At 47.5% G+C, this 13,175-nt stretch overlaps 1 protein-coding gene across 1 annotated transcript in view; it reads right to left on the minus strand.

Annotated features, from left to right (window-relative positions):
• Positions 1–13,175, minus strand: part of Drd2 (dopamine receptor D2) — a 66,737-nt gene that overhangs the window by 14,008 nt on the left and 39,554 nt on the right. The gene's annotated exons all lie outside the window — the stretch shown is intronic.

The raw sequence follows: 13,175 nt of genomic DNA on the forward strand, positions 1-13,175 counted from the left end.
AACTTTTATAACTAATACTTTAAAAATAATATTGGGGCCTGCCCCCACTCTTCTTGTAGTGAGTTATTACAGATGTTAGAAGAAATGAACAAGTTTATAGTTTTAAATGCATACTAAAATAAATGACCTTGAAACGAGCTGATCATACATTCTTTCATTTATTCAACAACACACTTAAAAACACAATCCATGCGCCACACACATTAAGATGTTAGTTAGGATTTCCAGCTTCTAGCAGGAGGAACAGAAATAGGCAACTATTTATTCTTGATTCTATAAATAGTTAATAAGCATTGTTCTATATAGTGCCAGAAAATGTGGGCAGGAGCAAAATATATGTAGTTCTAGAGTTCACATTTTGGAAGAAACAATAGTCAAGTAATCAAGCATTTCTTAGGGTCATTTCTTAATGGTCTGGGAAAAGAGATTTGCAATGTAGCTTGGTTATTCAAGGAAGGCTTTCTGGAGGAGGTGGTGTTCAAAAGATATTCAACACCGGAAGGTGATGCAGTAATTAGCCAGGTAAAGAGTTGGGATCTAAGGGAAAGGTCTAGACAAGGGAAGCAGAATATACAAAACATACTGTTTGTTAGCAGGTACCCTGGGGGAGGGCCTGAAAGACATCCAGGACAGCAGAATCCTAGAGGGCCCTGGCATGAGTAGAATCTGGGCAGGCTGCATAGGTGAAATCATGGAGGGCCTTAAAAGTCATGCCAGGCATTGGCATCGACCCTAAGGGCAGCAGGAATCACATGACCAGACCTGCCTAAAGGAGAGATGATTCAGACTGCAGTATAGAGCATGGATGGGAGAGGCCCAGAGAGTAAGCAGGACACCAGGAATCCAAGCAAGAAATGAGGTTTGGCAGGATACATCCAATGACAGTCCTGGAGAATAGGAATCTCATCCCAGAGTGAAAGACTTCCAGAAAGAGGTGTCATCTAAGATGATGTAGGAGGAGGAGCTGAAACAACTGAGTGGGGGCAGATGCTCCAGGAGGGCGAAAAGCACAAGTACCAACAATAAATAATTCTCATCGGCTAGAAATGTAGGGCACCACAGTGAGGTTGGAGAAAATTAAGCGAGAGGGACATTGTTTGGCCAGATTGGGGTCTTGTCAACTTGTTAGCCCATGAAAATTTGGGGCCGAGAAGTGACTCCATTGGGTTGCTGTTCTGAAAAGGTCATTAGCTATTATAATGTGGAGGAGAGCTCAGTGTGAAGAGGGCCTGTAGCCGAAACTCAGGAATGTGATTCCAGTTACTGAATGAAGGTAATGGGAGTGAGGATGGAGAGATGTGTGCAGAATCAGGGGGTGCAGCTCAGGGGCATATCTTTTGCCTAGCATATGAAAGGACCTGGGTTAGATCTCCAGTACTGGCATGGGGGAGTCAGTTTCATGGAACTTGGTTATTGGATAGATGTGTGCAAGAGAGAGATCAGAGGTAAGCAGGGCGAAGAGTCAAGAATAACTACAAGATTTTTGTGTTGAGCTCTGGGAGGCAGTGATGTGCTCACAGAGAAAACAGAGCAGAGGGCCTCAGGAGCAGACTCAGGAGGCATCATCTTGACAACCTGTGTTTTCGTTGTGATTGAAATATAATGCATATGTAATAAAGTCAATTTTTCTGCTGTCAAAAGTATTCCTATTCCATACAATGGAATTAAATTTATCTGCATTTCAAGACATTTGGCACAAAACACCATGACTTCCAGGTCCTTTGCTACCCAAATGTATTTGAAAGCCACCAGTATATACCATTTGGGATAAATGCATAGGTGGTATCACGTTCAAATCAGGGAGCAGGGCACACTCACTGCAATGGATCAGAGAGTAATGTGAAGAAGGCTCAGCCCATGTCTACACCCCCATCCTTGTCTGACATACTTGCTCTGGAAGCTCTCAGCAGAGGAGTATAGATGGTGTCCTGCCCAGCACCTCTACTCTGGGATCTACAGGGGAAGTAGAAAGACTAATCCCATGTGAGATGACATGCAATGTCACAGTTCAGCAAGTTTTCCAATTCTGAGGCAGTGAAGCATTGTGTCACATTGATACTGAATTTAGCAATGCCAACTGGTCTCTCTTTCCATTTGGAGCACTCAGCAGGAGACCTACATGTTTATAGTGATCAGGCAACTTGGGCTGCTTCTGACATTCATTTTTTCTATCAGCCTCTTGTTGGATCTGCTAACCGTGAAGCACTGTGCTAACTCTGTCAGGGCCTAGAGACATGGGAGGGCCATTCATTCCCACACCCACTCTCTGCCCCTCTCCCACCTTCTTCCCTCTATGAATATGGCCAGTGGCATCTACCATGGCTCTCCTCTACCTGTATCCCTACCACTACTCCTACCCATTTTCACATCTACCACACTCTCGCATTCTGATGCCAAAGAACATCCTATACTTGTGAAGGGTTTGAGAACTTGCCAAATTATTCTAAACATACTATCTCATTTATCCTCAAAACAACAGTCTGAAGCTTTCAATTATTATCTCTCTTTACACATGAGGAAAATACCTGAAGAACTCTACTCAGTCCCTACACATCCTGCAAAGCAAGTCTGCCTCAGAATCCTCCTGCCCTAGAATCCACCCATGTCATCCTACCTGGACCATCACCCACTCTCTGCAAAGCTCCCAAAGAATGGTTCTGTGGTTCTGCGGTCTGTTTTCTCATTCAGGTGTGACTGTCTCAAGAACTGTACATGTGGGGCCGAGGATTTAGCTCAGTGGTTTCACCACCTGCTGCGCAAGCACAAGTACCCAAGTTCAATCCCAGGTACCAAAAAAAAAAAAAAAAAAGAAGTGTACATGTATTACTCATGCCTCATCTGTGTTCTGTCTCATGAATCAAAAAATGAAAAAGCACACTATCCTGTTCTTTTCTGACTTCTGACTCTGGTTTGTAGGCAGTACGTGTTCAAAGACATTTCCTGGATGAATCCAAGGGTTTATATAACTGGGAAGAAAATTCCTCCACACCTGAAATGTACCTATAGACACAGGCCACTAGATTCACAAGTGCAGAGAAGTAACAGCCAGAGAGCATCATGGGTGTTGGTGCTGAATACTGTTATGGGCTAAATTGTGTTCCTTGCTCTCCCACTCATAAACTGCCTATGTTGAAATCCTAATCCCAGTACCTCAGAATGTGACTGTATTTGGAGATAAGGCCTTTGAAGAGGAAATTAAGTTAAAAATGAAGTCAGTAGAGTGGGCCCTAATCTAATTTGACTTGTGTCCTTATAATAAAAAAGAGGAAATTTGGACACACCAAGAAACACAAGGGATCTGCCCATAGAAGACCATATGAGGACACTGTTGAAGGGGGAAGGGTTCCAAGATGGAGCAAAGTCTGTCCCTGGGCCATAGCTGCAGGACAAACTGATTGACCCTCAGGATGAGGTGGCAACTAGCCTGGAGGATCCGGTTCTCCCAGGTCATCTGCTGTAGTCGGTGACTATAATAGTACTCACCATATTTCATAGGATCTCACACAGAATTGAATGTAAGATGCACCACTGTTTTATGTACTGCTAAGAAAGGTATCAAACCTCAGTACAGATCTAAGATCCCATCAGTTATAAAACTCACTCTGATTTCACAGGTGTTGGGATGGGGTACAATAGTATGTCCCCTGGCATTTCTCCACTGGCTTTTTCTCATGACACCTGAAAATCCTGCCCAGCCCAGGTTCCCCCTGCCCCAGCCCATCCTTTCCTCTTTTCTTTCTGCCTCTGTGCTGGACATATTGTGAGGCTCCAAAGGGCATCCTTGGAGACACACGGGGGAGAGGCTAGGCTGTGGTTTTTCACTGCAGTGGTACCTGGAGGACTGCTCAGGCCCTGACCTTGCCCCACTCCTTGCACTTCTACTTCCTAGTCAGAGTGGCTCTGTGCTCTTCCAGGTATTCTGGTCCGGTCTTTACTCCAAAGAAGACACATGAGGTTAGTGTCTACACTGGGACTTCTGTGAGGGGAAAATGCCAGGCCACACAGAACCCTTACCCTGGAGTTTCCAGGAAAGTCCAACTATTTTGGTTTCTTTTTCTTTTTTTTCTATCTTTTATTTTGCTCTTTATTTATATTTTGGGTTTCTCACATAAGAGACACTGTGTGATATTTAACCTCGTGTCTCTGATTTATTTCACTTAATATTATGGTCTCAAAGTGCATCCATTTTCCTACACATGACTCAAGTTTATCCTTTTTGTTTGTTTGTTTGTTTGTTTGTTTGTTTGTTTTGGGGGGTTTTCTTGGTACTGGGGATCAAACTCGGGACCTTGCACTTTCGAGGCAGGCGCTGGAACCACTGAGCTAAATCCCCGGCCCAGTTTATCCTTTTTATGGCAAAGTAGTACTCCATTGTGTGTGAATATCACATTGTCTTTATCCATTCATCTGTTGATGGACATAGAGGCCACTTCCAAGACTTAGCTATTATGAATTGTGCTGCTATAAACATGGGTGTGCATGGATCCCTGTGATATGACGTCTAACTCTTTTGGGAAGATGCCTAGAAGGAAAGTGGAATTTCTAGATTTAGTTTTCGAGGAATCTCCGTACTGATTTCCATAGTGGTTGGTACTAGCTTAGATTCCCATCAACAATGCAGAAGGGTTCCTTTTTCCCTGCAGCCTCCCCAGCATTTGTTATTATCGGATTTCTTGATGATGGCCAATGGTTGTGGGGAAGATGGAATCTCGGTATTGTTTTAATTTATGTTTCTCTAATGGCCAGTTCTGATGCTGAACATTTCTTCGTGTATGTAGTGTCCATTCATTTCATCTGCCCATGTTTTGATTGAATCTTTTATTTTGGGGGGAGTCTAATTTTTTTAGTTCTTTATATGTTCTAGATGCTAGTCCTTTGTCCAGGGAGTAGTTGCCAAAAATGTTTCCCCACTCTGTAGGCCGTCTCTTCACTCGGTTGTTTCCTGCGCTGTGCAGAGCTTTTCAGTTTGTCACGATCCCACTCGTTGATTCTCCGTACTTTTTCTTGTTAGGGTACTATTGAGAATGTTCTTGCCTATGCCTGTGTCCTCAGGAGTTTTACCTAGTTTATGTTCCAGCAGCTTGTTTCTGTTTTAGTATTCAGATCTTTGATCCATTTTGATTTTAGTTCAGTGCGTGTTGAGGGACATGGGTCTAGTTTTAGTCTTCAGCGTTCAGAAAGCCGGTTTTCCCAGCGCCATTTATTAGAGAGGCGGTTCTTCCTCCCTCCAGCGAGGGCGTTGGGCCCTTTGCGGAAGATGAGGTGGCTGAGCGCGCCTGGGCCGCTCTTTGGTCTCTGAGACCACGTCAGCCCCGGGCTGTGCGCCCCCGCCTGGCCTTTGCTGCCCAGAGCTGCTTTGGCTATCCTGGGTCTCTTCCGGCTCCACGTGAGCTGTAGCGCTGTTTTCTCTGGATCGGAGGAAGGGTGCAGGTATTGAGCAGGGATCGCAGGGAATCTGCTCGTGGCTTCCTTAGGCGGCGCGCGGTCTGGAGCGCGTTGGTTCTGCCCGTCAGGAGTAGTGGGGTCCGCATTTCACAGAGCTGGGGCGTCGGGCTGAGGCAGGGAACGGGCCTTGGTTTCTTTTACAAAGGAAGATTGACTGAAGGCATAACTCAAAGTGAATTATTCTTAGTCACATGAACTTTCAGATACATACGATCACATGTTTTTAAAATACCTGTTGTCAAAATCTGTATTTTGATTTGAGATTTTATGTATTTGATCAACTTATTCACCACCTCCAAAAAAACTGCCTCTGATCCTTCTAGCAGACTCCTGCCTCACACATAAAAACTCACAAAAGCTCCAAATCACAGTCCCTGATCACCAAGTAGTTAGCAATCACCTAGTGTATGCATGGTTACTGCCACTTCCCAGCCCTTTCAGGTGTAGCTACTTGATCACATTTCCTGAAACATGGCTGGATGATCTAACCCTGCAGATGCCAGGCCTTAAGGAGTGCCTGGCTTCTCCCAAGGTACCATCTTCATCTGTACAGCAAAGTGAGGCAATGCTGCTCCACCCGGCACATGCTTACAGACAAGCTTCCGGGGGTGCTCTGGTGCCTCCTAGCCTTTTCTTTCTCAGCTGCCCTGGTGGGAGCCAGGAACAAGGGAAGGCCAGAGGCCGAGGATTTAGCTCAGTGGCACTGCACCTGCCTCGAAAGCACAAGGTCATGAGTTCTATCCCCAGTGCAAAAAAAAATGAATAAGGGAAGGCCATTTGTGTGGGTGGCCTGAAAGCCTCAGGCCATCAAAGTGCCAGAAATCATGCCCCTCTCATCTGTCGCCAGTAATTACTGTTCTGCCCAAGCACAGAAAAGCAAATATCTAGTAAAAGACCTTCCAGAAGAATCATCCATTCTGGTGCTCAGTATCTCTCCCCTGTCAAGTGTCCTGAACATCTAGCTTGGTGCCAGTCTACTTCAACAGTGGGTCTCCTCAGAAGCTTCAGAGTTGAGCTTCCCAAAAGAGGTCTGGAATGAGTCGGGGTGTGTAGAAATATCAGACCAAGTGGAATGAGGAGCCCAGCATTTCCAACCTCAGCAGCTTCTGCCAAATTATTTGCCTCGTGTGTCTTACAAATGCTCCTAGTTTTTGTGTGAGCCCTAATTTGAAAATTAACTAGTTCTCCAGATGAGAAGATGAGACAGCTGGGGCTGAGCTTCGCTCCCATAGCTGCTCTGACCTGCCACTGCACAAAGGGCTGGGAGCACAGGAATGAGAAAGGTGGGCAGGGCTGAGGAAGGCAGGCTAAGGCACGGGGGTGGGGCGCGCTGTTCCGGGCTAGTGGTGGTGGGAGGAGTCACAGGGGTCCATCTTCAGGTAGCTTGGAACAGGGGGAAAGCTGGCTGGTCCAGAAGAGGGCCTCCATCCTCTGTCCTTTTCTCTCTCTGTCTACCTCTCTGTTGCTCCATCTCCATCTCTCTCTCTCTCTTTGTTTCCTGTTGCGTCAGGATACAGAACCTGGGAGGTGGGGGATGAGGAACTTTGGTGCAACATCAACCTAAGCAACCTGTTTCCTGTGATCCTGTATCAGCCTCAGTCTTGCACTGTCTCCTCTGAAGTTTGGCACTTGAAGGAATCTAATTGTCTAATTAAAATTTAACAATCCCTTATCAGGCTCGACGGCGGGTGAGACACTGCTGTCTTAAACACATCATTTTTTCCCTTCCTTTTCTGAGACTTGAAGCATTTCAATGAAAAAGTAGAAGGGGGAAAAGCATTTTACATTTGCATCTCAAAAGCAGCACATTGTCAGAGTGACTTGAGTTGGATGAGAATTGGGAGTCAGTGAATAAGGGGGGGGCCTCTGAGTGGCCCTGCTAGCTAGGCCACCACCCCTCCCTCCTCCTGACAGAGGAGCAGGCAGTGGCTTAGGGGTGAGCCTTTCTCCAGGATCTCTTGCAACTACAGGAAAGCAGGAGAAACAGCAGTGGAAGAGGAGGCGATACCCCTGTTCTTCTTACTCCTATGAGAAAAGAAGAATCATAGAATAATGCCTCAAATACTCTGGGCCTGGAGACAGCCTAGGCAGGGGCCTGAGGGGACAAACCTCAGGGCCAGAGCCTAAGTGGAGGCTAAGCACCCTCCACAAAGCTCCTTTATGCCTAGACCTCAGAAAGCTGGAGTGGGGGGTGGAGAGGCAGTATCACTGAATGGCAGGGCTCTAAGCCCTGGGCTATAGGAGGTCAGTGGAAAGGAGGAGAGAAGAATGTTGGGATCCAGGAAAGCCAGGCATGGAGAATTGACACTAGATGCTGTCAACTTTCAGGGCTCACCCACTTTTATCCCTGAACATCTTTCCCAGAGTCCCAGGCCACGTTGCACGGGGAAGCTGGCTGGTGAGCCCAGGAGCCATCTTCTTACCTGGGTCTGGCCCAAGTGTCACATTTGAGGAAAGAAACACTAATGGGTTTTTCCAGTTTGGGGAGAGTGCTGCTATGGTTTGGATCTTCAATGTCCCACAAAGGCCTATGTGTTAAAGCCTGTTGGGAGGTGGTGGAGACTTTCAGATGTAGGGCCTAGTGGGAGGACTTAGGCCCCCGGGGTTGTGTCCTTAAAGGGAACTACAGACCCCTGCCCTTCCTTCTCCTGTCTTTGCTTCCTGGCTGCCATGAGGTGACAGTGTCATCCACATACACTTCCTCCATGATGTGTTACCTCACCATGGGTCCAAAGGCAACAAAGCCAATTGCTCATGGACTGGAACCTCTAAAACTCTGAGCCTCATAATAAACCTTTCCTCTTTAAGTTGATTATCTTGAGTATTTGTTATAGTAACAAAACGCTGACTACTACAGGTAACCCTTCTCCTGGGCCCCTGGACTCCCTCTGTACCAGAGGGAACAGGTGTGGATAATTCAGAGAGCCAGTGGAGAAGCCTGCCTGCCAACAATGAGGACTAGCATTTGAGGGTTGGCCATTTGAGCCTTTGTGAGAGGTTGGGGGTGGGGGGTGCCACACTGACACCTCTTGTTCATGTCCCCTCTCTGGGCATGGCAAGTCCAACCTGGCATTGTGCAGAGGTGGCAGGGCACAGGGCACAGGGGCTGCAGCAGCTTGGGCAGAGCTCAGACACTGTTTCTGTGGAGAACACTATCAAGGTCTCCTTAGAAAGTGTGTGGTGGCCTGGATGGATCTTGCCCTCTTGCTCTCTGGCTCTGTCTGTCCCTGCCCAGCTGGAGCCAGAAAGGTGGGCAAAATCTTGAAGGTCTTCAGTCGCCTACACTGAAGTTGTCATCCCAATCACCTGTTCATTTCCTCTCCTTCTTCCTGAATTTAAACCCTTCCTCCAGCCTCAAGCCTTATCTCCTACCTCACAGAAAAACAAGCTACCATGGGCACTCTCCCAACATCCTGTCACCAAATCCATAAACCCATTGAATAGGCAGCCACCTTCCCTTCTCAGGGTTCCATCATTCTGACTTCTCACCAGGCCTAGTCCTGCCCAGGATCTCATCCTAGGCCTAGTCCTGTCAGGATCTCATCATCCTGACAGGTTTCCTCCTCCCCCTCCTCCTCCTCCTCCTCCTCTTCCTCCTCCTCCTCCTCCTCCTCCTCTTCCTCCTCCTCCTGTTCCTCCTCTTCCTTCTCCTTCTTTTCCTCCTCCTTTCCCTTGTCCTCCTGCTCACCCTTCAGAATTGTCTTCTGAGTTCCTTCTCTAGGGAAGCCTTCCTGATGTTTCTTAACACTTGTGCTCCTGGGTGACACTGCAGGTATAATTAAGTCATTATTTGTCTAATTATTTGTTTAGTGTCTGCGCTTCTTGCCAAACTGTGAGCTACCCCAGTGTAAGGATCACATCCTTGTCCTTGTCATAGCCTGTCTTTTCTGGTCTTTTCACCTCCCAGCACAGTGCCTGGCAATAGCGGGTGCTCGATAAATGTTGGAGAGACATCGTGGAGCTAGTATCTCACTCAAGAGGGAAGCTGCTGTGAGAAGTCCCTAGGTCTTTTGCTACTCCTCAATCATTTCTCCTTCTGTGTCCTTCTTAAGGGGGATCAGGGGCCCCACTCTGGGCCCCAGTCACTGGTGTTGGCTGCCCAACTAATTGGGTTCCCTTCAGAGAGCTCCCCAAGTGGACCATCACAATGGCAGCCAGGGTCATACAGCACTGGGAGGAAAGAGAGATCGAGTGCATGAAGGTGCATGTGGGCAGGTGGGAGGTGGGGATGGACCTCAGGTAGTATGCATCCTGTGGGAAGGGAAGCACAGAGCTGATGGAGAGGGCTGCTGAAAAGCTGAGGACCCCAGGATGTCACAGCATCTGTAGTGTTATGGGAATGAGGTCGCAGTAGACACAGTGGTCCAAGAGCCATCTTCTTATATCATGACCAACCAGTGACTCTACAGCATTCACAGTGAGGGTCCTGAGTGCTGCTACGACTGAGCTCATTGCAGAGTATGGTGGTGAAGGTCACCAGGGGGAAGCTGGAGCACACACAGGCCCTGACCCAGCTTCAGAGAGGCCTGTCGGTGAGAATCTGCTTGGAACAGAGGGAGAAGGGAGCTGAGTGTGACTAGGGCCTTCTCACCTTTGTAGCCCTCGTGCCAGACGCCCCCTTGCTTCTTCCAAGGTGGCCAGCAGTCCCCAATCTACTCAGATGTCCCTGGAAGTGTGGAGCACCCTGAGTGGCCCAGACAGCAGTGCGGAGCAGGGCTTCACAGCCTTCCCTGACCACAGGCCTCTAGCATCTGCAGTGGGGGTAAGGCAGAGTCTGGATGCAAAGTAAACGCATGCAGGGGTGTTTGCCTGACAGCCCCATCCCTGCGGATTTTGATGGCTCCGTAAAAAATGTCTCCTCACTAACTGTCAAAGTGTCACACATTAATTAACTGTTAGCTGGAGTGACTCAGTGTGAGGAGGGTGGAGAGAATGGCTCCAGTAATGCTAAACGGGTGCTGGTCTCTGCATGTGCTGCCTTTTGATTAAAAATACGCACTGAGCCAGCATTGCTGAAAGGAAGGGACAGCTCATGTGCCCAGCAGAAAAGTGGCTGATGGGAAGCAGGTGGGTGGGTGGGTGAGGCCTGGGTCTCCTCCCAGGAAGGGGAACTCGGTGAGGAAAGTGAAGCCTCTAGAATATCTCAATTCAGGACGGATCTCACAGGCTCACATTGCTTTCTTTCCCTTCTCTCTCCTTTCCTTTCCTTCCACAATTTTCCCCCCTTGAAGAAAAGAATTGGAAAGTTGAGCTTGGTTTGGCTCAGGGCTGGGCAGGCCACCTGAGCTCAAAGAAACAGTGGGTTGCGTGGCTGCGCCCCTCCTCCCTCCTCCACAGGAGTAGGGAGATGAGGGAGGGCTGGGTCTCACACCAGCCTTCCTGACCTTTACTTTAATTTCAGGAAAGAATTGAGAAAACATGCTCTTGAAAGTCAAGAGGGAGACAATTCCTGAACCTTATTGCTCTAGAAGGAGGGAAAACGATCCTTGCTCTTTGGTAGAAAATTGCTCTGCTTTATGAAAAGACATCCTTGTTCATAAAAATGGAGATAGTACACAATCCAAATAAAAGCAAGAGCCTTGATCACATTGCTGAGAGCCCTCAGAAAGCCTGTCTTCCATCTCCCCTGCTTGTCAGCACCAGCAGGCCAGACCCACAGCCAGGGCCAGGGCCAGTTCTTCCCCAGGTGACAAAGGAGAAAGGAGCCCTTCTGCAGTGCAGGGGGCGGGGAGGATGAGTAGGACAGAGCTTTGTTAACTCCCACACAGCTACCTATTTGGTGTCAGGACCTCAAAGACAAATTGACAGTAAAACCTTCACCATGGGAATGCAATCAGGGAAACCCAGATTGCTGAAAATGCTACAGGACTGCTTTCTTCCAAAAAAAAATTGCAAAGGAGAGAGAGAGAGAGAGAGACTCTAGAATAAAAGGAACTTCAGGGCTGGTTTAACCAATTGCAGTGTTCAAGCCTTATTTGGATTCTGATTCAAAGAAATGAACTGTTAAAAATCATGACATTTCAGAGACAATTGAGAATCTGAACAGGAGATGTTTATGATATTAGGAACTACTGATAACAATTCTTGAGTATGGCACGGGCATTCTGCTTGATTTTTTTGAGTCTTTGTCATTTAGAGCTACACACTGAAATGTTTACAGGTGAAATTTTATGTTCTCTGAGATTTACTTGAAAAGAAGATGGAGGTAGAGATATAAATGAAACAAAATTGGTCGTAAGTTATGATTGAGGCTGGGTGATGGATACAATGAGGTTCATAAAATGTTTTTTTCTCCTCTTTCATGTTTGAAATTTTCTATAACAAAATGTTTTTAAAATGAATCTACCCTTTAACTATTACTTCCTGTCCCCTGGGGGAGGGGGAGATGAATGCAAGCCAGGCTTCAAACTGTTTTTTCAATCCTATTCCTTCATTATAAATGCTGGCTTCCTTTCTTGCCTGTTGACCCTGTCCAGTGTAGAAGGAGCCTTGGGGACCCACTGCATTGATAAGCCAGCCTCTGGCAGCACTTTCTTTGGAGTCCTCAGAGGAACCTTTCCTCAAACACACATCAGCCTGGAACTAATGGGACCTATTCTCCTTTCACAGTGGCAGTGGCTCAGCTGAGGGACAGCAGGTGGGGGGGACACCCAGTGTAATCATAAATATAACAGCTCCTGTTGTATCCCAGACACTATAAAAATGCTAGGTACCTAAGATTTCATTTATGCAGCACAACAGCCCTGTGAGCTGAGCCATTACTCCAGTGCTGCAGGTGAAGAGGCAGGCACAGATGAGGTACAGGCCCAGCAAACCACATCCAGGTCCTAGACTCTTCCTCATATCAAGAGTGGAGTCTGGACCTACAATGAGAGGGAAGGAGAACATCCAAGTCCCAGGTCTAAAGTAATACAGAGATGGGTGCCTCTAAGGAACCACAAACACTGTTGCTCATGGCTGTGTCCAGGGTCTTGCCCCACCAGGCTGTTCAGAGACCACACAGCCCAAGAAAAACCCCTCACAACTTATACAGAGGGAGGTCGAGGTCTGGACCACACCCAAGTTTCTCTAGGGCACCAGCTGCTCTGACAGTTAGCTCAGGGAACACAGGGCATTCTGGGCTCTGAGTGGACCCAAGGAGTGTGGGTAAGCCTGGGTCAACTGGGCTCAGCCTGGCTTCCTCCTGCTCCTCACTCGGGGGGATGGCTATGTGGACACAGTGCAGAAGGGAGCAAGGACGCAGTGTTCCTGTCCCAGCGACAGGCTGCAGGGCACAGACAACATCCCTAAACCACCTCCCACCCCAAATGCCCTCCTCCCATCAAGTGGGGCTTTTCTAAGCAGTGATAACCGAAATAAAGAAGAGTAGCTTCTTTCTACCCCAGAAATTGAAGGAGAGGAGTCAATGTGGCCTATGTTTTTTTCTTTTTTTATTAGACAGAACTGGTTCCAATCCTACCTCCAAAACTTGCTTGACAGTGTAATTGACCTGAATCTCAGTTTTCTTATCTGTAAAATGGGACACTGGAGTAGTTGTGAATGGAGCAGAAAAACTAAATGAAGGGTCCAGCACATGGATGCTCAAAAGTGGCAGCTCATGTCATTAACAGCAATGCAACAGCTGCCAGAGTGATGGAGCTGGACTATGGGAGGGTCCCATTCCAAAACACAAGCTGGGATGAGAGGCCTTGGGAGAAAAAGACCCATATTTCTCTGTGGCCCCCCAGTGC

This window comes from Heterocephalus glaber, unplaced genomic scaffold (assembly GCF_053883595.1).
Source record: "Heterocephalus glaber isolate CG9 unplaced genomic scaffold, H.glaber_assembly_v1.0 deba00001429, whole genome shotgun sequence".
In the NCBI taxonomy this organism is placed as follows: Eukaryota; Metazoa; Chordata; class Mammalia; order Rodentia; family Bathyergidae; genus Heterocephalus; species Heterocephalus glaber.